Source organism: Globicephala melas, chromosome 2 (genome assembly GCF_963455315.2).
Source record: "Globicephala melas chromosome 2, mGloMel1.2, whole genome shotgun sequence".
NCBI lineage: Eukaryota > Metazoa > Chordata > Mammalia > Artiodactyla > Delphinidae > Globicephala > Globicephala melas.
Genome location: NC_083315.2, coordinates 17,752,506 through 17,779,198, shown reverse-complemented (window position 1 = coordinate 17,779,198; position 26,693 = coordinate 17,752,506). Strand labels below are relative to the sequence as shown.

The 26,693-nt window shown below is 37.9% G+C and overlaps 1 protein-coding gene and 1 pseudogene across 21 annotated transcripts in view; one reads left to right on the top strand and one right to left on the bottom strand.

The window, feature by feature from the left end:
* The window catches only part of PARD3 (par-3 family cell polarity regulator), a 639,757-nt gene that overhangs the window by 191,040 nt on the left and 422,024 nt on the right, over positions 1–26,693 (top strand). The window lies entirely within an intron of this gene.
* On the bottom strand, positions 26,033–26,523 carry LOC115842267 (deoxyuridine 5'-triphosphate nucleotidohydrolase, mitochondrial-like; annotated as a pseudogene).

Here is a 26,693-nt window from a genome sequence, read left to right as displayed (position 1 = left end):
GGGAAGAGGCATAAGTCATAATTGTAGGTTGTAATAAATGTAAATCCATGAGAGATGGTTCAGCTTCAAACAGCCGAGTAGCAGAAGCTTGTAAACCCGTGCCCTCATCCTCCTTTCTGGGGCCCAGATCATGGAAGAATTATTCATCTTTTTTTAGCCATGGGATTTCTAAGGCTTCTCACAATCTCCCGTCTCTTGGCTTCTAGCAAGAAAACAATATCACGTCTTAAAAGACAGAAATGAATTCCTAAGTGAGTTACACTTTTTCAAGTTTTCACTAAATTTAAATAATTATAATACTCCCACAGATGACAGCTCAAGCCATCACTACCTCAGTGGTGCTGAGCTAACAGTCTGAATTCGAGATGGCATTCTCTCTGTTCCCCTGTCTGGGTAATCACTGATAAAACATTAATCATCTCAAGGTTCTATTCAAGTCCATTGATGGAAATGGTGAAATGTAATTTAGCTTGAGGAATTGAATTAATGTTTTCTAATAGCTCTGAGGTATTCAGTGATTTATAGGTTTCAATGCTGGAAGGTGTGTGTGTCTGTGTGTGTGTTTGTGTGCAGTAGTTAATCTAAATAGGTGATTACAAATGATACACATCCTGTGTTACAAAAACGTGTATTAACTCTGGTGAATGTTAGTATGGTTTATTTGTCTGTCATTGTAACATATATTATACACCGGGTACAAAGTAGTGCTAAATTAAGAACTATTTGTTGAATTTTTACAAAACCTTTAACTATGGATGTACATATGCAGATGTGGATATGGATATATCTACATCTGTATCTATATAATGATTTATTTTTGAGAAAGTTCAGAATTTATTCTTTTGTTTTTAAGAGTGTAAGAGTTTATTATTTGCCTGCAAAAAGATCTTAGAAATCAAGTACACACATTAAGTAGTTATTGTGAGTGTCCAAAAGTAACAAAAATTAGCTAATTGTCGCATATCCTTACTTGAATACATAAATACTATTTTAAAGATATTACATAGGCATTTTTACCAAATATATCTTCATACTGCTAAAATACGTTATTAAGATTTACTCCTAAGGTGACTTATTTTAAATGTCCTTCTACAGAATATTTTGAAATTACTTCATCATCTCTAAAGCTATAAGCTTATCATAAACAATAGCGTCAAAATACACTTTACAGAATTCATTATGCTAGATAGCATTTATTCATTACAGAATTTATTCTTTTTTGATTATTTATGCTATGAGCCTCTAGCATGCAAGCATTAGCTTTCCAATCATTTCCCTCCTTTACAGCTCTTTATTTCTCCCATCCCCTACTCTCTACCCTATAGCATTTTTGCCTAAAACCCACATTAATAATATACCTGTGTCTTTCTCACTACTCATTTCCTTTAAAAAGTTACAGTAGGATGCAGGTCACAGTGCAGAATGAAAGTGTGGGTCCCTTGTTCAAAAATGATTAATAAGTTTGAAACTGCAGCAGCAGAGCATTAAACTAAGTGTGTGGGACCCTGTGCAGTGACACAAGTCTCACACGCCCACGAACCAGCCCTGAGCTGTTGTCGGAGTGCTAGTGGAAATAATCATAGAGCACTTATTCACACTGATGTGTGAAATGATTACCCTCATTGGCCCGTATAAAATCCTTGTACTGCTAACCAGTCATGGTTTTACATAGTGTTTGCACAAAACTCTCAGGATGGGGAGGCATGAGCACGTGGGAGGTATAAATAGAGTTGCCCCTGACCTCTGCATATCTCTGTGTATAAAACAGAACATTGCCACCAACACCACAGTGACTATGATATATAACTCATCTTTCCTTTGGAAAGGCTCAAAGGCATCTAGGCCATGGCACATGAATTCCTTTGCCAAAATGATGATTTTTCTCCTTTGTCCTTGAGATAGCACTATGCCTGCTTTTTATGGTTGGATTTAACTCTGGGAGCAAAATGCATTCCATTTTTTTTGAGGTGAAGATCGTTATAATAATAATAATATAAAAATTGAGTTTTAAATGCTTGGGTTACTCATAACATGGATTTGTCAGTTTTTCTGTGCAGGGAACAAATCCACCTGTGTACTGACTCATACATTTCAGAATTCTCTCCCTGTTTCCCTGCTTGCTTCTCTCCCACCCCCACCCCCCCACCCACGCTTTGCATTAAGGGGACTGTGCAGGTAGATAATTCTAGAAGCCAAGGAAATGTTTTTCATTTAGGATTAGCCCAAGGAGAAACCTGATGTTTAATGAGAATGGTCTGAGGTCTCTTCCTACTCATTCATCCTACTAGATTGCCTCTTGGTACTTTTCCAAATCCTTGGTACTGAGTTCCTTTAATCAAGTAATTATTCCAAAGACAATGATGAGGTTCCTAAAGGGTCATTACTTCTTTTATAGTCTTGTTTTTTAATACCTCTTTCCCATATCTTTATCTCTAGGTGTCTTATTTCTATATCTTTCAGTTGGGGCTGAAAACTAATCAGCATTAAAGTAGTAATTGTTGCTTGATATTACTAATCTATTTTCTTTTCATGGATATTATGGGATTTTAGGGAAAATAGTTTGTTTAAAAAAAATTTTGGTAAACATCTTGCGGAGGATTCTGATTCTCTTGGTCTGGAATGATAACCCGAATTTTTTGAGTAAGTGATACTTTGATACAGCTCAGAATTCAAAAGGTATGACTGCCACCACCATCCCCAAGCCATTCAGTTCCTTCCTTGGAGGCACTCAGTGTTGTGTGTGTGTGTGTGTGTGTGTGTGTGTGTGTGTGTCCTTCTAGAGTGAGCTTAGGCTTAAATGAGCAAATACACGCACCCCTCCCTCATTTTACACAAATAATTTTTACAGTTTTGCACCTTTTAAAAATTATCTAAATTATAATGTTATGGGATTTTACAAAAGGCAATAACCTTCAGGACTGTTATTGTGCAACAGTTGTTCTGCAATGGAGGCAGAACAGTTTGGGGGATGGGGAAGTATGTGTGCTCAGTGGCCCGATATCACACCTGCAGGCCACGATCACCTTCTCTTCTCATAGAGTTGGTGCTATCTGTAGGCTTTTAGAGTTTTGCCAAAAAAAAGGGAATATTAGAAAAAGTGGTGGGCCTTAGTACTAGAAATAATAAAGAATTAGCAGGGGAAATTTAGTAGATTGTTTTTAAAAGAAAAATTAGCATCCAGTTAGTTTAATTTCAATTCTTAATAGGCTCATGAAATAACATTAACAAGAATGTGTAAACATCTATAAGATAATGGAAACAGGACTAGAGACTTTAAAGCAGTAATCATCACACAAAAACCTGATTGCTTTCCTTGATAGTATTGTAGAATTACTTGATTAAAAAAAGGCTAGAGATGTTAAATATCATGATTTTGAGAAAATAGTTTCTTTTTGAAATTTTATATACCAAATTAACTGAATTGGATAAAGAAATGGTAAATGTGTAATAAACTATCCAGAGGGATAATGATTACTGAAAACATATCAAATTGAAGAGAACCACAGGGTAATATGTATATATTTTTTAATGATCTGGAAGAATTAGCTAAGCAGTATATTAATGGCATCTACAAATAATAGTGAAGGGGAGGTGCCTTTTTTTAATGAGTATTAGTAAGAATGAAGGGTCAAACATGCAAGTTTAGTATAATAGCAAAAGGTGAAAAAGACTTCTTTTCAAAAACCTATTGTATCTGGGGAAAAATCATCAAATCCATGGGTCAAGGGGAGGAAAAACCTAGTGACCAGATGACTGTTTCAGGAGATAATAGTAATAAAATAACAGTTGATTATTATGTGAATTAGATATGATATTGATGTACAATTAACCTAAAGATTTTTAGTCCATATGATGAACAAATATCAAGTGGTAGTCTTGGAGTACTATTATATATATCTGTCAGCTCCATTACCCTCTCATCATTAGATGGCATTATGACCGGGCAAAACAAGAACTTCTAATGCAATAAGGGAAATTTTCAAAAAAAACGGTGGACATACATTGTAGAGACACACATGAAAATTCATTGAGCTAGATGACATTTGTTTTACTGTGAGTTATTGGGATACTCAACTTTTTGATGAGTTGGGTACCACGCTGCTGTCTTTCTCAAGGCACTGCACACTGCTGCTTGAGAAAGATGAAGTGGGACCGAGGAGCTAGCCTCTGAATGCCCTTCACCATAACGTTATTCCTATCTTACACGTTCAGGCTTTAGCTTCGAAAAGTTGCAGCATCTTACCACGTGTGTTATACGCAGTGCCTGGGTCTTTAAGCACGCAGCTCTCTCCTCCTTACTAGAGAATGTTGGCATTTTATTTTCTGAAGTAACATCAGTCGTCATTCTTCACGTTAGGATAAAGTAGGGATATTATGTGTACGTGGACAAGGAGGAGGATAAGATTTCTGTCTCCAAGGCAGTCATGATGGGTCGCCCTTTTGACTTAGAGAGCCTCACAGCAACAAATGCATGTCTGCTTTGGACCAGGAAGAAGCAACAGTTTGAAAAATAATAGCTTGAAGTCAGTAGGACATGCCAGGCATCTTCGTGTCTTCAAATCCATGTATCAAGCATAGGTTTTCTAACCTGAGTTAAGGATCCCAAGGGTTTGGCATACTGTATGATTCACGTATACCAGAGGCTCTGGTAAATAAAATACCTGGAAATTGTAGCATTATTGATATATGTTAAACTGGTGGAGATAAAGGAATTAGAATTAGTCCCTCATTTGCATTGATTTAAAAAAATCAATTTTATAGAAACTTTTGAAGTATTAAAGTGATAGAAAATTGCAAAGCACATTCTCCTTCTGGTAGGGAAAATGTTCTTTCCTCCTTTCTTGATGAGTTTAACATAGAATCCATACTAATATCATTTGTATTGTACTTTAGTGTTTACAAAGTGGATTCACATATATTCTCATATTTCATCTGTGCAGTGACCTCTGGAAGATAAGATTTCCTAATTGTGTTTTTTACTGTCTATTTCTTAACTCTGTCTAAAAGCAGATTGATTGGGCTGCATTTCCTCAATTTAGAAGGCTGGCCTGATGAAGTGTGTGGCAGAACATTCAAGGAGACAGAGGAAAGGAAGAAGCAGGGAATCTGGATGCTAGGAACTACTCCTGAAATGGTTTCACCAGCAATCTCACTTCTTTTTCCAAAGGTTTAAGACAAAACACAACCCAAAGACAAGGAGAGCAGGGAGCATGCGTGTCTCCGAACTTGGTGGTGGAGTAGGGCTTTCCTGCTGTCTGCAGAGGAGGATGCCTTGGGTGTCTGTTCTGCAAAGTCAACTTTGTTTTTTCTCCTCGGTGTCTTGTTTAAGACATTCGCTTAATGGCATTTGCTTAAACTCGGTTTACATATCATAGCATTAAAACAAAAACTGAGATCTCTGTATCATTCTTTTTATAATTATATTTACTAAATATCTGGTAAATACTTTTTCGTGAATCTTCGACTTTATTAGTTAGGATTAAGCGTGGCAGTGTACAACCCCAATTCTCCAGATAACAGCAGTGGCTTAAACCTGCTAAAAGTTTATTTCTCTCTTACATAAAGGAGTCAAGCATCGGCATCCCAGGGCTGGTTGGTGTGATACCCGCCAGGGTCAGAGAAGCAGATGCCTGACTCACTTCAGTGTTATCCTCAGCCCATCAACCTCATGGTCCAGAGTGCCTGCCAGAGCTTCAGTCATCACGTCCACATTCCATGCATCAGAAAGGAGGGAAGAAGGGCTCCTGGTTTCCCTTTCATGTAGAGGCGCATGTATAGTATTAGGATAATCACCGGATTCATTTAAACTAGGGGCTCCAAAAGGACGTTGGAGAGCATTATTTGTTCTCACAAGTCACTTTCTCGCTAGTAACCCTCACGCTGGATTTTTGTACTGCTTCTACTTTGGACATTATTTCCCAAGGCTTCAGGAGGAAATGTAAGCAGCTTTGATGCTGCAGTAGTTTTCTGTGTGATACCCCCTCACCCCCTTATTCTTTAAAGGAACAAAAAAGTGCCTCGAGAACAATGGGCAAAATGCCAGCCCACCACGTCTTTAAGGGTCTGAGATTTGGCTTTAGAGAATAGAAGAAAATTCCAGAAGCACTCTTAAGAACGTTATTATTTCTTTCAAATGTGATTTGGAACAGCAAAGGACAATATATTTTATAGCACAACTTTTAAGACGACTGAACTGGCAATAAATTCACGTAACTTCCAGCAAGTCTTTACATTTCTACTGGGGAATTCCTTGGTTCTTGGTGTAAATTTTTAAATAGTTAATATCAGCTTTCTATTTCTGTTCCTTTCTTTGGAGAGCGAATGGGAAAAAGGCTCACTTTGTGACAAAGAATGCCTTCTAGTTAGCCTATGAATCAACTCATGCGTATTTCGGTGTCAGGCGTGTTAAATGGTAGTTTTTAGGCACTTGAGGGATTGCCTGTAATATCGTGATTGTGAGATTCCCTTTCTCATCCATAACCAAGTGAAATCCCTCCTTTCCACTGCTGCCTCGTCCAGGCCCCCAGCATTCTGGTTCTTTCCCACAATCCATTTTCATCAGGTTCAGCTCTGTACCAGCAGAGCAAGTGCTGGTTTCTCAGAGGCCTGGGTCTTAGTTTTAGAGTTCCTGTTGAGGGACAGCATATGCATTTAGGCAAACGGATGTGTCTTTTGAGGCCTCAGTATTCCCACATTTAAAACAAGGGCTTGAGTTACAACATTATTCTCTTCCACTTCTGAAACTCTGTGCAATGGTTTCTTTAAAAATTAGCTGAAATTTTTTCTAGAACGTATTTTCCCAAGAATCCCAAATATGTGTTAATTTATATTTAAAGATGCTGTATTTAAGAAATATAATAATTATTAGCTTTTTGAAAGGAACGTAAGTCAAGAAGTGTTTGATATTTATTATTATGAGTTCAAGTAGGTTAGCTTATTTTTTTTTTTAATGATACCTATATTTTGTAGGAAAAAAGAAATTGAAACAAAAATGTTACTTGCGAACCCTAGCCACATTCTACATTTTCTGTCAGAAATTAAATGATAAATGTGTTGGATCACTTAAGTCAGATAAGGAGTCATCTCATGGGGCAAACAGTCTGTCAGCCTCCTTGATGACATTCAATTTGATTTGTGTTCAAATAGTGAGTCTCACTTGATTGGCAGTTAGTGTTGTTCTGAAGTTAGGTGCCTGTCCTGAGCACACTGTGTCTGTAGTCTTTGTTTACTCTGTGAATTACGGTGTAAATCTTTATGTGCCCAAGTTTGATCAGGATTTCAAGCTTAAAGAATTTAAATAGGGGAGATTCCAGGTTTTTGGAATAAATTTTAAGGACAACGGCCAGAATTAGTAAAAAGTATGGGGAATAGGTACAGCCTTTAAAAGAGAAATCTCATTTTGCAATTTTTAGCAAGCAGATTAAAGTGCTTTTTGAGATTCTATCAGGCATGTTTAGTTGGAGATTTAAAATTATTTTCTTCAGTGAAAATGGTAGGTATTATTTATTTAGTGCCTACTGTCTGGCAATGAACTAGCCTCTTTCATGTATTTTCACTTAATCTCTCCAAGTTTCCTGGGAGAACACCTGTCTCACAGGTGAGGAAACCAAGGTCATCCAGGGTGAGTGGCAGGAAGGCAGAGCTGCAGGTGGGCTCACCCTCCTTTGAGATAATACTTAGACACCAGGGTTTACTGAAAAGGATGTTGCTAAAGTGGTTTATTTAATACTTTGCTTTCTTGTTTAAGCAGATCTCTTGGCATTGTATATGTCTGGCATATCTTCCCCCCTCCCCTTACCTCAGTACTTCTCCTCATAACTAATAGGAACTCAGCCTGAACTGATTCAGAAAAATTGGAAAATAAAAATTTTGCCCACATAAAAGTCTGATTAGTACGTGTACTTGGGTACATCCTAATACTCTTAGAAACGTAAGACATGTACATTACCTCAGGGGTTGAGTGCGTTTGAGAAGTTGGAAATATGAGTGTGAATTGGTAAGGGCACAGCCTGTGTGGACAGAGAACCTGGATTTGAATCCTGGCTTCACCTAGTACATAACATGTGACCACCCAGAGCCTTCGTTTCTTCATATGTTAAACGGGCTGATTAATAGAACTCACTTCAGGGCTGTCAGTTTAAAGTGAGATGATAATTGTGAATCGAAAGCATAGCACTTGGCAAAATGTGAGTTGCTTTTGCCATTTTATAGTGTCTTCTTTGGTAATTTTATTGTTCATTGCCACAGGAATTCCTTCTCATTTGATTTAAGAAAAATGGCATGTCTTAAGAATTTTAAAAATAAGAAATAAAGATTTACTAATGAATATTGGGTGTATTTTTATAGGTTATTTATTAAAAAAAAAAACACTGTAGAAGTCCTCTAAATAGAACCTTCTCAGTGTGCCCAGAATACGATTCAGTTAAAAATTATTTTCCTTTAAAATTCCCTTAAAAATTTTTTTTTCAAATTTTCAAAAATTTTCTGTGGTGTTTTTACTGAATAGTAGTTAAAGTATTCTGAGGAGGTGTTACAGTTTTAAAAAGTTTATTCTAGTTCTATGGCATTTTTATTGGCAAAAGTTATTTCTCATTCCCATTTTATAGGTAGGGGATGATACAAGAGCAACAGAGAGTGATGGATTTGTGCAGAGGAGGAAAAGGGTGTGAGGAGAAAAGCATCCTTGATTCTCATTCAAATTGGATTCGTTCTGCTGTGCTGTGTGGTGTTCCCAGCATGGCCAGCGGTTTGAAACGTTTTAAATTTTGCTTCTGGGTTGTCATATAGTTCAGTGCATGTGACTGGAAAGGTTTCTTGGGCAAAGATGCTAATTTAAGAATGTTGTCAGTCTAAATGTTCCTAAGAGGATTAAACAAATTCCACAGCAAATAAATGGACATGTTTGGAAGGTTTTCCCCCCAAGTAATTTCCAGAAAACACACACAAATCATTTGTTAAACTAAATATACAGGTATATGAACGAGTCCAGCTCACATGGCTGGACAGTTGCAGAGGGAACCTCATCAGTGGGCTTGGGTTCAGCTGTAGGAGCTGCACACCATTTTAATTAGAATTTATTTACAGCTAGCAGCTGCTCCTGTGTTTCTCTCCCCAAAGTCAGTAAGGAAGCTCCCCTCCTTACATTAGTATTCAGAGCTCCGTCAGCCCTCAGCTCAGACTCTTTCCCTTGTTTTTGTCAGGGAAGATGATGGAGCAAGGTTGCTTAGAAACACTTAGCCACACTCTCAACGGGAATTACCAGTCTGTCCTGAGTGTTCACCTCTGCACGCAGGGGAGAAAATTGAGTTTTGCTGCTGACAACATTAATTGATTGCAAGTTGTTTTAGAGGGAGTATGATGTTGAAAACCAGATTCCCTTTCCTTTTTATGCGTTGGATGCAGAGAAGCTATACGGTGACTCATACCACTGTAACTAAACTGATCATGGAGGTGTCTACATTTGGATTTGTACGTGTTAGTATTCAGATCTTGACACTGGTCGGCTTACAGGCTTCTCTTTGGGTTTTGGAGACTGTTTCTGTAGTGATTTCTTTGGTTTTCAATAAATTCGCACAGCCGTCTCCTTCAATAGAGTTCTGATGAGTGCAGTCAGGGAGTGAAACATGAAATTGGGGTGAGATGAGGGCTGAAAGGAAAACCAGCCACCGGCTGGTTACCTCTCATTTCATATGGTCCAAAAATGCTTTTGTCGTTTTTTTGTTTCTTTCCTCCACCCCTCTGGTCAGATAGTCTTCTTCAAAAATTTCTTGCCCTAAAATGTAAAGTCATAAATGCAATGTATTTCTGTGGTTGATTTCATTTGACTTGAATTCATTTTTAAAGATTTTTTCTGATTTGGCTATTATGAGCTCTTAAAAGCTGAAAGAGGTACAGAGCAGATGAGAGAAAGTTAGACAAAGCAACCAACCACCTCTCTGAGGTCAGGATGGGTAGACTTGGGGCAGGAAGAGGGGCCAGAGACAAGCAAAGGGCACTGCTTTGTTCTGGATCTGTAGCCCTCTCCTCTGTAGCACCTAAGCCAGCCTGTGTGTTTCAAGCATAGTCTTTTGTCATTAAGGTGTTTTACCCTGGACTCCCATTGAAACGAACGCGTTGAGATTTGGGGAGGCCCTATCTTTTACCCTCTTGTCAAACAACTTTTTTATTTTTGTATTTACATAAAATATGTATGTTTTTTGGCCACGCCGTGCGGCCTGTGGGATCTCAGTTCCCTGCCCAGAGATTGAACCTGGGCCATGGCAGTGAAAGCCCTGAATCCTAACCATTAGGCCACCAGGAAACTCCCAAACATCTTTAAAACTGACTCATTTGTTCAAGATGACACATACAAATCACCTGCAGAGCTTGAAAAAGCAGTGCTTATTCCTTGTCTTGCTGTTTCTTTGCAGATTCTGATTTAGTGGAAAAGAAAGCTTTCAAATTCTTAAAGGATATATTATATTACTCTATAATGTTAACATTTATAAGATGTATTATATGCTAATTTGACTTATCAGGATAAAATTGCAAATACAAAGGAAGTTACTTATAAAAATATTAATCCAAAATGTAAATGGTCAAGCCTTACCTAACTGGAAAACAAATGGCTTCATAACGTCAAAAGACCTCTTGGAGAACTCCTTGTTAAAGTTATACTTCTTGATAGTGTTTCATGAAAAGTGGATGCTCTAAGCAGATTCAACCCAGAAACTACACAGAAGCTGATGCTGTGAAATCCTTCTAAGCCACAACTATAATAGATCCTTGAAATTCTTGATATTAACTACAGACTATTTTAAATCTCCAAAAATTGTAATACCGGTGTGTGATATAATGACCCCCACAAAATATCTTAAATAAGGCAGAAAACATTAAATGCTGCCTTTAGTATAGAAATAGGATATAAAATAAACCATTATTAAAAAAATGCTACCACCAAAATAAATTTTATATCACTTTGCATCATTAGATTAGACAGCTTCACTATCATTTACTTTTACTACTACATCTAGTAGTTATGTTTTGTTTATCTTTTTTTGTTAAAAAGAAAAAAAATCATTTATGAGTTCTTGTGTAAGAGAGGAGAAGCAGAGAGCAGCAAAGCCACGAATGCGATGCTGGTTAGGCTAAGATGAACTCAGTCACAACTCAGTTCATCTCAACTCATATTATTGCATTTTTTTCAAATTACCTTCTTACTTGGGAAAATCCCTGGATCAATTAGTTTTGTAAGTAAAACAAAACCTTTTTCTTACTTAGAGCATCAATAATATTTTCAAGATAATGCAAAAAAATTGTAGATGGTATTCAGAGTTAACAGTTGCTTGCTTTCATAATCCATGGTTCGTACACTCATGTATCAGTTTGAGAAATGTGTTTTCTTTGTGTAAATTCTCATTGCTTTGGTAATGCAAGGCCAGATATTCTTACTAGATAAAGCATAATAGTATTGTTTGCATTCTCTCACTAAATATGGAGTCCTGTATTATTTTTCCTGTTAGCGAACTTAAAAAAAAAACAACAAATATTGTTGTTTACCTAAGGAGCTAACTTTATACCAGTGATGCACATCAAATTGGCCAAATATGAATTCGTACATTAAACAAGAGAGTAATTTCACAACCCAGTGTTCCAAAAAGTTGAACTGATGGTTCAGTTTTGCTAGGGACATTAGCATTCTTAGTTGAATCAGTCATTGCTTTCTCCAACAAAAGTTTCCATTCCATCTGTTCTTTAGGTTTATTATTCTTTGGTGTGTCATTTACTTTATTTCCCAAATATATAGGGTTCTTGCTTTGTCATTTAAAATTATTGCTAGTTTTGCTACCTTTTGGTGGAGAGGAAGCCTTGTAACTGTTTATGTTTTATAGTAGCTGATTTATAATGTTAATGCTACCTCACAGGGTTATAAAGACCAAATGAATTGTATACGTAACAGGCTTGGAGCAATGCTTAGCCTATACCGAGTGCAGTATTAATGTTAGCTGTTCACCTCATCATCATCATCATCATAATTAATCTAAAAGCCAACGACTCCTGGGTCCCACGTGGCAGCCGAGCTTTGCCAACTCAGTTTGCTCACTGAGGCGTGAGGATAAAAAAATTAAAACCTACTTCTGTGCTACCTTTCATAGAATCCCAGAATTGAACGTTTTACTATCTGAAGAGGGGTGCTAATTTTAATTCACATTCATCTAGCTGTAAGAATAAGTTACTATGCCCCTGTCACAGTTTGGAACTTAATAACCGATTGGAGTTTTGGGTGGAAACAAAAGCAGTCCCTCACATCTTAATTTTTCCTGAATAGTCCTTTGTAGCCCATCTTCACCACGGAGAAGGAAAACATTGCTAAGCACTGTGGTAAACCAACAGAGTTGTTTATAAAATAACTCAAACAACAGGTAAAATTTTGAGTATATTTTTGAGAGTTTTGGCTAAAACTAGGAGAGGAAGCAACTTTTGGAATTCAGGTATGAAGTTCTTAAAGGATTAGATACATGTGTGTTGTTTTTCTATTTTTAGAAAATTTCATCTGAGCCTATTTTTTGTGTCTGCTTGAGGAAAGCAAAAATACGTATTGGTGGCACTGGCATCACCTGTTCCTATTTTTACTTTAGCAAGAGATGTAAAACCTTTAATAATGGTCTGGAAAATATTTATGATCTCACCTGTTGTTTCTAGTTGTCTGAGTAGAAAGGGGAGGCGTGCTTGATCAATGGTCAGTTAATCCTCATTCATTCAGGTATGGATGAACTTAATTTCACCATTTTTTCTGATACTATAATTTTTCTAAAAGTTTTGGTAGCACTTAGTGATGGTGACTTGTTAAAAAATTACTGTCACTTACAATGCAGTGTTATATAGCATTGCATATTTGTTTTGAGTCAGTTTCTCCCTCATGATTTGAAAATCAAAACTAAATTCAACATCTGTGTGAGTTTTCTTGTGGTATAAGATCAGCCCCTCCCCCACCCCATTCTTCTGTAAAAGGATTTTCCAGTTTCTCTATAGTTTCCATCTGCTGATGTTTAAAACTTAAGGCAGTAAAGCTTTTCTTATTTTGCACTTGGCTAACGTTGTGTTACTGTCTTTGCTTGCTCAGAAGAGCTCTGGGAATGATTTGGTTATACCGTAGATTGTTATTTATAGAATACCGTTTATCTGGCCTTTAAAAAGTTTTCATATATTTTTAGATAGTATGAAAAGTAGTATGATGAGTTTAGCTTTGAATATTAATACCTGTTAATTATTAATCATCCTAAGGAATGATTCTTTGTTTTTGGAAGGTTTTATTAACGTTTTTAATCTGGAGGTAATAGGACCCACTGTAAATGTAATTGCCTGTGTCAGTTGAAGTATTTCATATGCAACACTATTAGAAATAAAAGTTCGGAAGGGAATTGGGCAATTGACATTTGAGTGCGTCCTTCCTACAGCTGAGGGAATTGAAGTTCAGAGAGGTTAATTGCCCGAAGTCAAACAGCGAGCAGGTTCTGGAACAGGATTTTAGCATCTGACTCCAGTGTCTCTGTTCTTTAACTTGCAAATTGCTGCATCTGGGAAGAACACAGTGGGTTACCCTTGGCTCTGCCGCCCCTTAGCCGTATGTCTCTGTTATTATATTATTATGTTATTATTCTTATTCTTAGACCTCAGAGTTTTATTATTTATGAAAATGTCAGAGGCTTTTTGAAAAATAAAATCCCCTTTATTTCTTTAAAATTTTAAAAATATGATTTATGTTTTCTGGTGTAATTATCAGAGAAACAAGTTTTCTTTTTTATTGTATAGGCACTTTCAAATTGAACAAGGTTTTGATTCATAACAAAAGTATTTAAAATCATAATGAGTTGAAACTTCTTCATAGGTGTCTCTTTTGCCAATAATGAATGACAAGATTCCTACAACACTGGTTGACTATAAAAAAAAAAGTGTGATCATCATGGTGGAGAAGGTCATTCACATCTGTAATACTAACTTCAGCTGGGTGAATTTTGATTTCACTTTTCCGTCCAGTGATAGTCCCAGCCAGGATAAAATGCAGGTTTTTTGGGAAGGTAGTTCCTGAAACTCCTCTATTCAGTAGGAAGCATCGATAACAGACTGGAAGGTTGGTCCTGGTGGTGACCGATGGAGCCTGGAAGGGGCGGCTGAGGGATGGTGTCTCTTTGATGGCTCCACTGGAAGAGAAGCGCAGAGTGAACGGAAGACAGTTGGTTTCCCTCCCTCTTAGCCCACCTATCCGTACTTCTGAGACAGGCAGAACTCGATTATACTTTGTAGTAAACTAATCGTGCTTGCTAGCTAGCCCCTCAACAGTGACACATATCACACCATCTGAGGACAGATGGCTGGAGCGTAAATCTGGAAATGTCAAGTCTATTGTGCAAGGCTTCTTGGTAAAGTATTGATAGCTTAGTGTCCAGCTGTAACTGCTGGTTTCTGCTCTTCCTGTGTTTATCTTATTGTTTAAACGAATAATGCTCTTACTACTTTAAAAGCCACTGGAAATGTTAAAATTAGATTAAATTGTCAAAGTACATAACTGATGTTTGCATCTCTGTGTATTTGTGTTAATGAACGATTCGTACTCCATGGATGAATTTAGCCTCTGAATGTTTGAAATTCTGACCAGACCAGTTGTTTAATGTTAAGTCAAATCAGTGTAAAAAGAAAATGTCAAAGGACACAGTCTTCTTAAGGTTTAAAACTGTTTCAGAAATGATTTGGTGATTTAAATTTTCATAATACTCGTTAACACCCAAGCAAACATTCCTACATATGTACACACCCATATTTAGTTACTATTTTAATTTAAAATGGTCTCAATTCTTTACCACTATTTTTAAAGCGAGTGCTTGTCTGTATTGACATTGTGTTTTGAATTTTTTTTAGTAGATTAGTACTTCGTTTTCATAACACATACTAAATCAGTTCATGGTGTAACAGGAGTACCTTACAGACCCTGATATTCACACTCTGTTGAATATCTTTTTTCTCTGTTGCACATTAACTAGCAACCCTGTTTTCACATTAACTAGCAACCCTGTGTTCAGGGAAGGTTGGATCGGCAAGATTCTTGTTTTCTTTGCATGGGGCACTGTACTAACAGCTATAAATTGCATTTCATGATAGTTTCCTGTGTAGCAATCTTTCTTAACTAGTCTATAGTGCTCTTTATTTCCAAGTCTTTATGGAGGAAGTGACTATAAATAGAGAAGTTAAATTTTATCCTAAAATACATTTTTAAAAAGCATCCGGAAAGTATCTGAACAGTTCTAGAATTTTTTAAAAAAAGTTTACCCCTTAAAATAGTACAAAAAAAATTTTAATAATAACATTTAAAGACATGTTCTTGTCTTAAAGCAATATTGGCTTTACAGCCATCAGATCAGCATCTTGTGTGTTGTTTGGCCGGATGCATGACGGACGTACCAATTGCAAAAACTCTTGGATTAATTTGGTTAATTAATATCTAGATAGAACACTATAAATGAACTACTGTGGGACTTCTATGTGATACTTTCCATTGCAAAAGCAAAAACGCATGTAGGAAAAAGAAAACACACAACTCATGTTTAAAGCCTGTTTTTTTCTTTGTTTTAATATTACACAAGTAAATTTTGCCTTATGATCCATTCTGCACCACTTTCTCTACCATTTTGGGTCAGATGTTCTCACTGCATTTCCTGAATAACGTATTTACCATACATTTTACTCATTACCCCCCTGAGTTTACACCTTGTCTCCCCCAGGATATCTTTGCACTTGCCTGTCAGAAGGGCCAACTCGTGACCCTGACCTGGTTTTTAAGGATTTTAATCTGTGGAATTAGTCGCAATCTGTGTTTTGTTATAAGATTAAGCCTCTTTGTAGATGCTTATAACGACCTGTATAGAAATGTCCCTCAGGGGTGCTTCATGTTACGTTCACATCATTTTCAAGAATGCGCAGCTCTATCTGTCAATCTCTGAAAAAAAATAGTTCAAAACTTTCTGCAAAGTAGAAAATTTCATTCTGCGCTATGGCATTGACAGGGCTGGGCATTGTTCCCTACCCACACGGCAGGGGGTTGTTGACTGAGCCTTGAAATCCACACCCCCACCCCCATAGTAAGAAGAGCTCCCTCCTTGCTTTATCCTTGGGGTGACCCCAGGATGGATGTTGGATTGTCAACGGTCGTTTCATTGGACTTTGTTTAATCATTGAAAAATCAAGGTTGGTATTTTCCTTTTGATAAAGTGGAAAAATAATTGAATCATGACTTTTTATTTTATTTTATTTTTTGCCATTTAGAAAATGGGACAAGTTAGGAAAAGCCAATTATCATGATAATTTGAATCCTGCATTTTTCGAAGTTTGTCTCCCCACACCAGACCGGGTGATCTAATTAGTGTTGTGAGCTTACACACTTAAAGAAGGGGACCATTGTCCTTTCGTGTTTGAAAGTGAAGGTCATCCATAATTACCTGAGGCAGAGGTTCCCAGGTGTACTAGGCATCAAAATCACTTTCTAAAAACTCAGATTTTAAGAATCGGGAATAAACTAATTACAACACAGAAGTTGTTAAAGAGCAAGTTGTTTATTGAGTTAAGAAAAATGGGATTAAATCTTTCAATGTTATGTCTTCTATCTGGCCATATGGTCTTCAATAGTGACCAGATGAAGAACTGTCTTGATGTAATTAAACTAGCTCTCATAATTGGGTATAATTGGACAATAAATTATCTTGGGTTTCTGGCCAGCAATTAATATCACTAATGGTCTAAATTTATTTTAATGCTATTCATTTGACAGTATTGCTTAACAATACTGAGTGGGCTGGAGAGCCAGTTTCCTGAACTTAATCCTGGCTCGTCAAGTTAATAGTTCTGTGCACTTAGACAAGTTACTTGGCTTTTCTGGACCTCAGTTGACCTGTCTCTAAATTGGGGATAAGAGATGTACCTACCTCGTAACCTTGTTGTAAGAAATGAATGAATTACAGTGAGCATTTGAGAAGTGTTGGTGGTTTTTATTCCACCAATAAATGAAAACTTATCATGTTAATGGCTTGCAATTATAGACAGATAATAAAATGTGTTTATCCATTCTCACAGGACATGAGCATCCCAAATATCTACTCAACCTATATGCATGTAATAGAAAAGCCACTCGAGAGAGTGAAACAATGGAGAATCTGTACTTTGCACAATCACATACCCTAAAATAGCGTGTGAGGTTTTGTTAATTACGTAACTCAATAATGTTATGAGGGACCCAGCTCTTTCTTTTCTGTCATCCTCAACGTCTAGGCTGGTTCTTCCCAGAATCGCAGAAGCACTGTAGTGGCTCCATCCCGCACATTCCAGCAACGTGAGTTCAAAATCCATCCCCAAAGCCCTAGGAAGACTTGATCTGCTGACCTGTGTGCTAGAATTGAGTTCTTTGTTCTTCCCTAAGCAAATCCTGAAAATGAAATCAAATGACAAGAAGTCACATAGCCAATCAGAAACAAATAGATACTGAAAAAATCGGGGTTCGGTTAGTGACGAAGGTGTTTGGCAAGGATATTGAGTAACTAACGTTGTAGCATTTATTAATTATTATTATTTTTGCGGTACGCGGGCCTCTCACTGCTGTGACCTCTCCCGTTGCGGAGCACAGGCTCCGGACGCGCAGGCTCAGCGGCCACGGCTCACGGGACCAGCCGCTCCGCGGCATGTGGGATCTTTCCGGACCGGGGCACGAACCCGTGTCGCCTGCATCGGCAGGCAGACTCTCAACCACTGCGCCACCAGGGAAGCCCCTGTAGCATCTATTTTTATATTTTAAATAGATAAATAACATTTATTTATGTATGAATATAAAGGCTAACATTTGGGTGTATGCAGCCTACCTACCAGAGGATGAATTAATTGTTATATATATAATTTCTCCTTATAAACTATTAACATCATTTCATGGATAAAGAAGGTCAATAGTCCAAGATGACGGATCCTCCAAGGTGAGCATCAGCTGACAGATACATGGTCCTCTGAAGTTTAAGCTCTTTCCATTATAAAATGCAATTTCTTATTCCTTTTGGGCATCAGGATCTTACATGATGCTCTTAATCTTACCTTATTGTAATGCTGATTTACCTTATTTTTGGAGACAGGTATGACTTTTATGTATATAGAGATTCCGTATATAAGACACAGTGTTCGATATTCTCATATTAGCACAATTTTTCCTAATGAATTGACTGTTTTATTAAACAGAAATTGGATGTAGAATTTGTGAAATGCCTCATAATATCTTAGAGTAATATGTGAGTGCTTCTGTTGAGCCCTGTGGCTCCAGCAACTCATTCTAAAGCACGTGTTTTAAACTCTAATTTTCAAGACGTTAAAAACCCCCAAAGAGTCATTGTTGTCTATCCTTAACATATTACAGTATTAAGTTTATAATCTGGGTAACTAAAAGAATGGTGATACAAAATATGCTTGTATCTAGAAGGTTGAATGATTGCAGTGTCATGGTTAGTATAGAGTAGAATTACCTGGTGTTCACGGAACTAGAAAGATGCATTAGTTTAAGTTCAACAGTGATTCATTTGGTTGAAATTGTTTACGTTCTGCTTGGTTTCGCAAAATGGTTTTAACAGTTATAGAAATGATAGACTTAAAAAAAAAAACTTAAATGATAATCCTCCCTTAAAATTTCTGATAAGAAACTTGGAAGATGGAAAACCGAAATGGACCTATAGAGTAAGCAAGTGGTCCTGGTTGCCTGTCCTCGGAGCAGAGATGCAGTGAGCTCCACCAATGGTCCTAAGTGCGCTTCACCGATTACTAGGCTGTCTGATGGGAGGATGACATTTCAGCATGGCCTCCACCCTGTACCCAGTTTTAATGAATATGATTTTGGATAAGGATAAGTAGAAATTGAAACTGAGAAATCTGATGACACTGGTGCAAAATTAGAGGAAAAATGCAAAGCAGTTGGTAAACTTTTAGCAAGATAAGATTCCCGTCATTTCACCTTTGTAATTGCCATGGTGAATGAAGATTAAGGCTGGAATAATTCAACGCCTGCAACACAAAATGTTTGGGGTGGTGGTAAAGGGGACATCTCGTTCTCATTCCTCCTCCCACCTCACTGCCCCCAAGATTGGAGACAGAGTGTAATTTGCATCAGAAATTTGGAGTAATGAAGAATATTTCCTGGTCCCTGCCCCTTTCTCAGGATCGGAACCTCAGCTGTTGCTCTCTTAATGTTGAATAGCAGTGCCACCTATTTTTACCACAAGAATTGTTTTTTTTTTTCCTTTAAAACTTTACCCCAAATAGTGGTTTGACAGAGTCCTAACTTGAGTACATGCCCAGAGGGAAAGGACAGAGACTAATTTGACCTCAAATTCTGTTGTTTTGCATGAAAAGGCTGAGTTTGTTGCAAATGCCTCAACACATCCAAAGAGGGCTGACACTTTGTTCCCCTTGCTATCCTTTGGAACTCATGAAAACGTGATTAAAATTTAATACCATTGTCTCAAAAGAAAAAGGAGTAGAAAGAATTTGGGCATGCGTGCTTTCTGCCGTTCCCTAACCACTCCCCCACCCCCAAACCAGATTGCAGGGTTCTGGCCCCATTCTTGAAAGGCTTTGTCTCCCTGGAAGTTTTAAAATAAAGTTCTTGCATCTGTTGACACTGACTTTCAAACATAGGAATTGTTTTTTAATACTAGAGCCATGTATCAAAAAAAATTTTTTATCCCTTATCTTTGACCAGATATCTGGCGTGTTCTGGAAAATTTTTGGTACACTCCTTAGAGAGTTGCTTATTAATTGTTTTGCAGCTTACAAAAGCACTTGGCTGTGTTGAGACTGACAGTATAATTTACACACATACACTGACAAACATTTATATTTGACAGAATAAATTGTACAGTCAAATGTTCATTGACTTTGTTATTTTAAAGCATTTTCTAATTGAGGTATATCTCTGGTTAATGCTACTATGCTATACTGTCTAGTAAAGTAAATTTACTGTATCTTGTGATGTTACATACTTAAGTATACCCTGGTATACCTAGGACAGGGCTGTTTTGTACCCATAAATAGCAAAATATTGTCCTCACTGATTCATGGATTAAAAAGATAAATGTTAAAAAAATGCATTAGAAGGGGGAAACCAAAGAAATGAATGTATTTCCATTTAGTAGATCCTTTTGGTTTTCTGTGACATTGTACTAGGCTTGTGTCCTTTCTTCATTATCAAGTCCTATGCATGTAACAACCCCTTAAACTCTTTAAGCATTAGAATTAGAATTAACATATATAAAAGTATTTGCTTTTGGTAAGTATCTGTGGTATCATTAACTTTTTCTGCATTGCCTAGATTTGAACAACAGTTGTTCTGGGTTTGAGAAATATTACTGCTATATGCCAATACCCCAGTATAGAAGCAGATGAAAAAAATATTCAGGATATAGTAAAGTCAGCCTTCTAAAGGTTTGTAAAAAATCTCCCCAAATTCTGTTTTGGACTCTGATTCTTCTTCACGAATCATGGTTAGTTATGGTTTCTCATGTTTAAGTCTTAGAAATTAAGCAATTTCTTTTTGCCTGGGAAGCCAAACGTTTACCGCTATTTTGAATTACTCAGTAGGACATACTAGATTTCATCATGCACGTAATTAAGGCACATGACCTATGTCAGCTTCTAATTCAAATTTTAAAATCCTTTACTTTGTAAAAGATACTTTGTTAAATAAGAAAACTCTCTTCACGGACTCATTTTAAATGCCTGTTTCTATACAACATGAAGGATCTCAGTTCAGCTCCCAGGATCATCTTAAATACACCCATTGTGTTCTTCCTCAGTTTGACAAGCGGTAGAAGCCTCTCGAGTGCGTTTTTGTTGTTATAATCCCTTCTGTTCTCATCCAGTAAGTAAGGTCAGGTTATATTGCTGTCCTGGGAGTCGTCCTTTTCACCAGTTATGGCGTGTCTTTCTGTTTGGTGAGTAAGTCTGTTTGTTAAGCTGTGGAATAATGATTTACAGGGGAAATTGTGACATTGAGGAGTGGGCATTCACTTTAAGGAATCTTGACTTGCTGGGATGTTAGAAAGGTAGCAATCTTGTTTTCTCTTTCATTGGTATGTGTCTATTCTGACTGGTAACTATTGCAACTCAGGTAGAATTTACAACTCAGTGTTTCACTGTTCTTTTAGAAAGTGTTGTGAAAGCTCCAGACGCTTACAGTTTAAAATAAAATTGGGCTTAAAAAACATCTCTGGCTAATTCTGTAGAGTTTAGGACACTTGGCTAAAAATGCGTGGGTACTTAGCAGTTACAGATAAGAGGGCAAGACCCCTAAGCCGTGGGTTATAGAAAATCATAACGAGTTTGTACCAATTAGCCTACAAGCCTTTTTATCTTAGATCATTTGAAAATACTGCTTTGTCAATAAGATCAGTTCAATCAGATTGAGCTCTGGTAAGCGGTGCACAAATAGCTGAAGTAAAAAGTAAAAGGCAGAGTGTGGCACCAGTACTAAGAGGACATGTGGACCAAGGACGGAAGAAGGACAAGAGGGAGTGCGTTGGCATAGGGTCTCCAGGAAACGTAAGACTTTGAAAAAAAAGAAAAGTCTTTTAATCCTTTACGAGTTGTTTATCTCAGGGAGAAGGAATAGAAAATGTGTGGGTTTGGAAGCAGCATTTAATTGATCAGTGGTTCCGTGTAACTGGAATAGAAGCTAAGTGTGTATACTTGGGGTGAGCGGACATCGTGGAAGGGAAGCTGTCTTTGCAGTAGGTAGCTTTACACGCTTGCAGATTTCATATTATAGAGTCAAGGGACTGTCCGAAAGAAGGTAGGACTCATTTCTAAGTTACTTAGAACCTGACACTTTGAGGAAATGAGTTCGTAGGCACGATAAATATTTTATCGGTTGTTCTAAAGATCAAGGCAATGATGATAGTTTACAATGTGATTCTTGCCTATAATTCCATATGGCTGATAAAATGAAGCAGAATTTCTGTTAAGAACTATAGCTACCAAAAACTTTGGAACAGCACGCACTCAAATTGGTTTTGGAATAAGCAAGTCATAAATGCGCCTCTGATGTGGCCGTGATAGATCATTTGGGCTGTAGCAATGAGGGATATAATGACTCACTTTTGAGCCATACTTTTGAGCAAAGAGATGTGCAACCCATGTGTCAGTAAGTAAGTAGGAGCTGAGAAATGTGTCCCTACAGGGAGGTGTGTTTGGAAGGTCTTACTTTGTCCAAATCTATTATATACGGTCAGTAATACCACAGTTGTCTGCATCTTTCTTTGATTGAGAAATAGTCTTGGCAAAATAATAATGATGATGATAATAATAATTATATCATGCCTTTTGTATTTTCTAGGTATTCTGGTTGGTAATTATTTTCTATGCATGTACTATATTCTACATGATGTGTTGGGTGCCAAGGATATAAAATTGAATAAAGCACAATTCCTACTTTTCAAGTAGCTGAGTAATTCTCATCTATTTTCTTCCCCAAACTACTCAGAGATAAAAATCACATTCTAGTGATAACAGTGACCTACTGTTTGATGATTAATATTCCTCTGTCCCGGGTGAGCCAGTGGGTCCATTGAGCATTGCTGTGCTACTGGCTGAGAAGGTTAAACCCACTATTATACCTTCCTTTATCACCCGTGCCTGCTGGTGGGATGGGGTCAGGTACATGTATATGTTCAGAAAGTTTTTGTATAAAATACAATCTATGAACCAGAAATATCCTTGTCTAGATATTTTCGGGTGGGACATAGAAAAGTGAAGGGCTGTGGGTTAGTAGAAGGGAAAGAGTGTGTTGGGGAGGCTTAGTTATCGCCCTTGAAGTCCATGATTGGAACAGGTATGGACAGAAGAAGCCCAAACATTTTAACTTTGTTCATCTAAATGGTCTTAAGCCAAGGGATTGAAGAGTGGTAGCACAGTTACATATGTTAAACCTTCATTGCACATAGGACGTGAGGCTGTATTCAGTTGAGTTTCTTGATGTTCCACATAACAATAACCAAGTGAAGTTAGTGTAAGAAGAATGTAGTTGGGATGGTACCAGAGGGGTTCTTCATAACCTCAACCAGCACAAGAACAGGAACAGGGTCGAAAACGGCATTAGGAACACCAAAAGTCCCGCTTCTCAAGACGTGAATTCTTGCTTGCTTCTGGAATTCTGCTTTATTCTTCCTCCCCTAGAGCAGCTTTCTTTGCCCCTCTGTTTCCATGTTATAATTTGTCTGTCTCACATCCCTAAATGTGCCTTACGATAGTCCCAGCCTCTTTCAGTCTTTCAGTCCCACTTGCAAGTTCCTTGGGGAGATAGTGCAGTTGGTCCAGTTTGGATCAAAAGTCCAACTCTGATCTCATCAGTGTGGCTGGAAGGGGAGGGCGCAGGTGCAGTGATGGTGGCAGTGGCCGTGGGGTTGACGTAGAACCACTCAGAACACCTGTGTTTACCAGGCGCCCACCCCTTTGGATGGGTGGTAGGAAGGTAGGTGTGCGGGTGAGTGGAGGTGTTTCTCAGAAAATGGGGGATGGCACTGAATTTGGGCATAGTGGCCTTATACGATACATATGATTACAAAAAAGCTAAAACATCTTGAGGATATTAGAAAAAAATAAGGATAGTAGAATAATAATGCAAGATAAGCGTTCAGGCATGTATATGGTACAAGGCTTTCTAATAGTTAAAGCAAAACTTGAAGTATTCATTATTCTTTGATCCTATAACTTTGTTTTGTTCCTCAGTTATATTTTGACTTAGTTTTTTCCTAGGAGATCCTTTTCCCATACACGCAATATACAAGATTTTGTCTTCTAATTGAATTTTAAAAATATAAGTAAAACTTCCCAACATTTTCTTCAAGTAGAATAGTGGCAGCATCATTCTATTTGAATGGATTGGGACCACAGTCCATGGCTTGAAAGCTAACATTTGAATTACTATTCTTAAAAGACTGCATCTATTTATCCATTTTCAACCAGTTAATAGATCCTCAAATATTTTACTCAATGCCTTCGAAATATCTTACTATTAGTTTTCTAGATTGTTCCCCATGAGTTAATGATTTTGGCTGTTTTTCTCATTGTGAAAGGTGAAAGAGTCAGTGTAGTCTTGATAAAAATATATCAGTTCCTACTGTTAAAAGTTTTTTGTCCCAGTCTTAAAGCTCAATACTTAAAAAATGGCCCCAGTTCTGTGGGATTCTGATTCCTTATGAAAGGCTGTTGAGTTGTCATTGATTAACTTGGCATATTAAGTTTCTTTCAGTTTATATTAAAATTCTTTTTTTAACTATGGGGATTACTCTGCTTAGAAAGTAAAGTCTTTAAACGATGAAGCATTTATGTTCTTCTTTTTAGATGACTTAAGAAGAAAGCTTGACTTTAAGTCATGTGCCAGACACTCTGACTTTTCCTATTGTTTAAAAAAGGCCAGCATTAAAAAGTTAGTACAAAGAAAGAACCTAAGCTACCTCTCTTCAGAATTTTTCACATTCTTAGTTCACTGAAAGCATTTGTCAACACCTCATCACTAACATGGAGTGTAAGTTAATGGCGCACGAAGTTTAAAACCTCATATTCAGTTAGAAGACCTATTAGTTTTGAAAGCAGTAGATAATAATTGGCATTTACTGAATTTTAGGTAGGATCTGCGTGTTGTATGTTTGGTTTAGAGTGCGTATAGCATTTTGTGTTATGCTGTGAAACTTGATGTTTCACGTCAAGTTGTAACCTAAAGTCTCTTCCTGATTTTAATGTGGAATATTTCCTCCCTTTAATTGCTAACATGTTTTTCAAATATTTACGCATGGTTTTTAAAGTGCTAATTGGCACTAGAATAGCTGATGGATGGTAAACTGTTGGAATCAACATTAACTTAAAGCACATCATAGTAAATTTTTGTATCCTGGCCTGCTGGCATTTGTGCATTAAATGCATCCTAGCCTAGCAGTAAAATACATAAAACGGCAGTTTCAGATTTTATCTTTCCAGAGCCTCAGATGCCAGCCACTGGGTATGCTTCGGCAGAATTTGATGGAGTCTTTTGTAGAATTGTAAATGTTCCAGTGAGGGTCTTATTTTTTTGAACAGAACAGTGCCTGTTTACGTGTTACAACTCATTTGGTTCAGTGGGGGGTTTAAAAAAAAAGTCACCTTTCTTCTAAAACCCAAATACGTGATTAACGTAATCTTTCACGTCTCACTCTTGCTTTTTGTTTCATGCTTGTATTTCTTCCCAAATTTTCTCCCATTGTCATTAGCGTGTTCCATAAAAACACGCGTCCCGGCAGATCGAATGTGTTCCGCTGAGCCAGGCATCCTGCCCCTTCATCTGCTCATCTTCCCTTACCTCTCTGTAGTTTCCCTGAGAATTTGCTACTTATCCAGTACACCGTTTTTGCAATTATTCTATTGTTCAGAGACATTTAGACAAAGGCCTTTTCTCCTCGGAATGCAGAACCTGGCCGGGAACTCCAGTCCCCACACCGTTTTCCTGTGTGGCCCCTGGGGATCCGCTCTGGGGACTCGGGTTCAGGGGACCGGAGAGGAGGCCTGGGGTTCCCTTGTCAACCGCGTCTGTGCGGATTCTGACCCAGGAACCCTGTCTGGCGACCACTGTGGCTTGTGGTGAGTTACCTCGCAGCTCTGAACCTGGCTGCTGAGAAGGACAGGAGGGTTGTTGAGTGGTTATTTGCTGCCATTCTCCGAAGTCTTCGCTAGCACGTGGTGAAGTCTGATGACAGTACCTCCCAAGTGTCACTGTCTTGTTGGATTATGTCGCATCGTTTATGGAGCGTCAAGTGTGTGAAGCGCTGCTTTATGTAAGGGTGTGGTCATTTCAGTCAGCACTGACGTAACATTGCAGTAGGTTTTCCTGTTATATTCTAATAATGGTTATTTTGACACCTTAAAGGCTTTCTCAGTCCATTTACTGAAGTTCCCTTAAAGCTTTACGTCAGTCGTATGCAAGAGTTAAAATGTCTTTTCTTGGCATAAAGTTTTAATTATTTTCAGTGGAACCAAAACCTCCTGAACCCCTTTCAGCATCATCTAAAACTTGAACTTCTTCTATTTCTGGGTAAAAAATCCATTCACAAATGAGCTGTGCAATTCCATCACCCTTTTTGACTTCGGACTTTGCCAAAATTAAACAGTAGAACACCAACACTTCCTCTGTAATCTTCAGCTATGACACCAGCCCCCTACATCTATGAAGTATTTTGCAGCCAAACCAGAATGTGGAGCTAGTCTCCCATAGCACCCAGAAGGAAGAGCTATCTGAATGTCGGTTTTCACAAAGGCTTTCTCCATAGGTGGTAGTATGGAATCATAGGTGCTGTACAGGTCATAGCCCACGGCACGTGCATACCCCTTGGTCCAGGTGGTGGGGTGCTCCGAGAGCCGGACAAGGTGGAGCTGCATGCTGCCCTCCCCCGCAGGCCGGGCCCACTTGCTGGGGGAGATGACTTGTGCCTCTTGAGAGAAGGGCATGGCAGGGCAGAACGTGAGCCCAAGAGGGAGCGGGGGGACAAGAGAGAGAGAGCAGGGTGAGACCAGCACACTAAACTTGTTTTTTTGGAAGAAAATCCTAATTATCTCTAAATATGGAATGTTTGTAAAATATGTAAGCCCCAAGTTGGGACACTTGTTTTTCTTAAGTT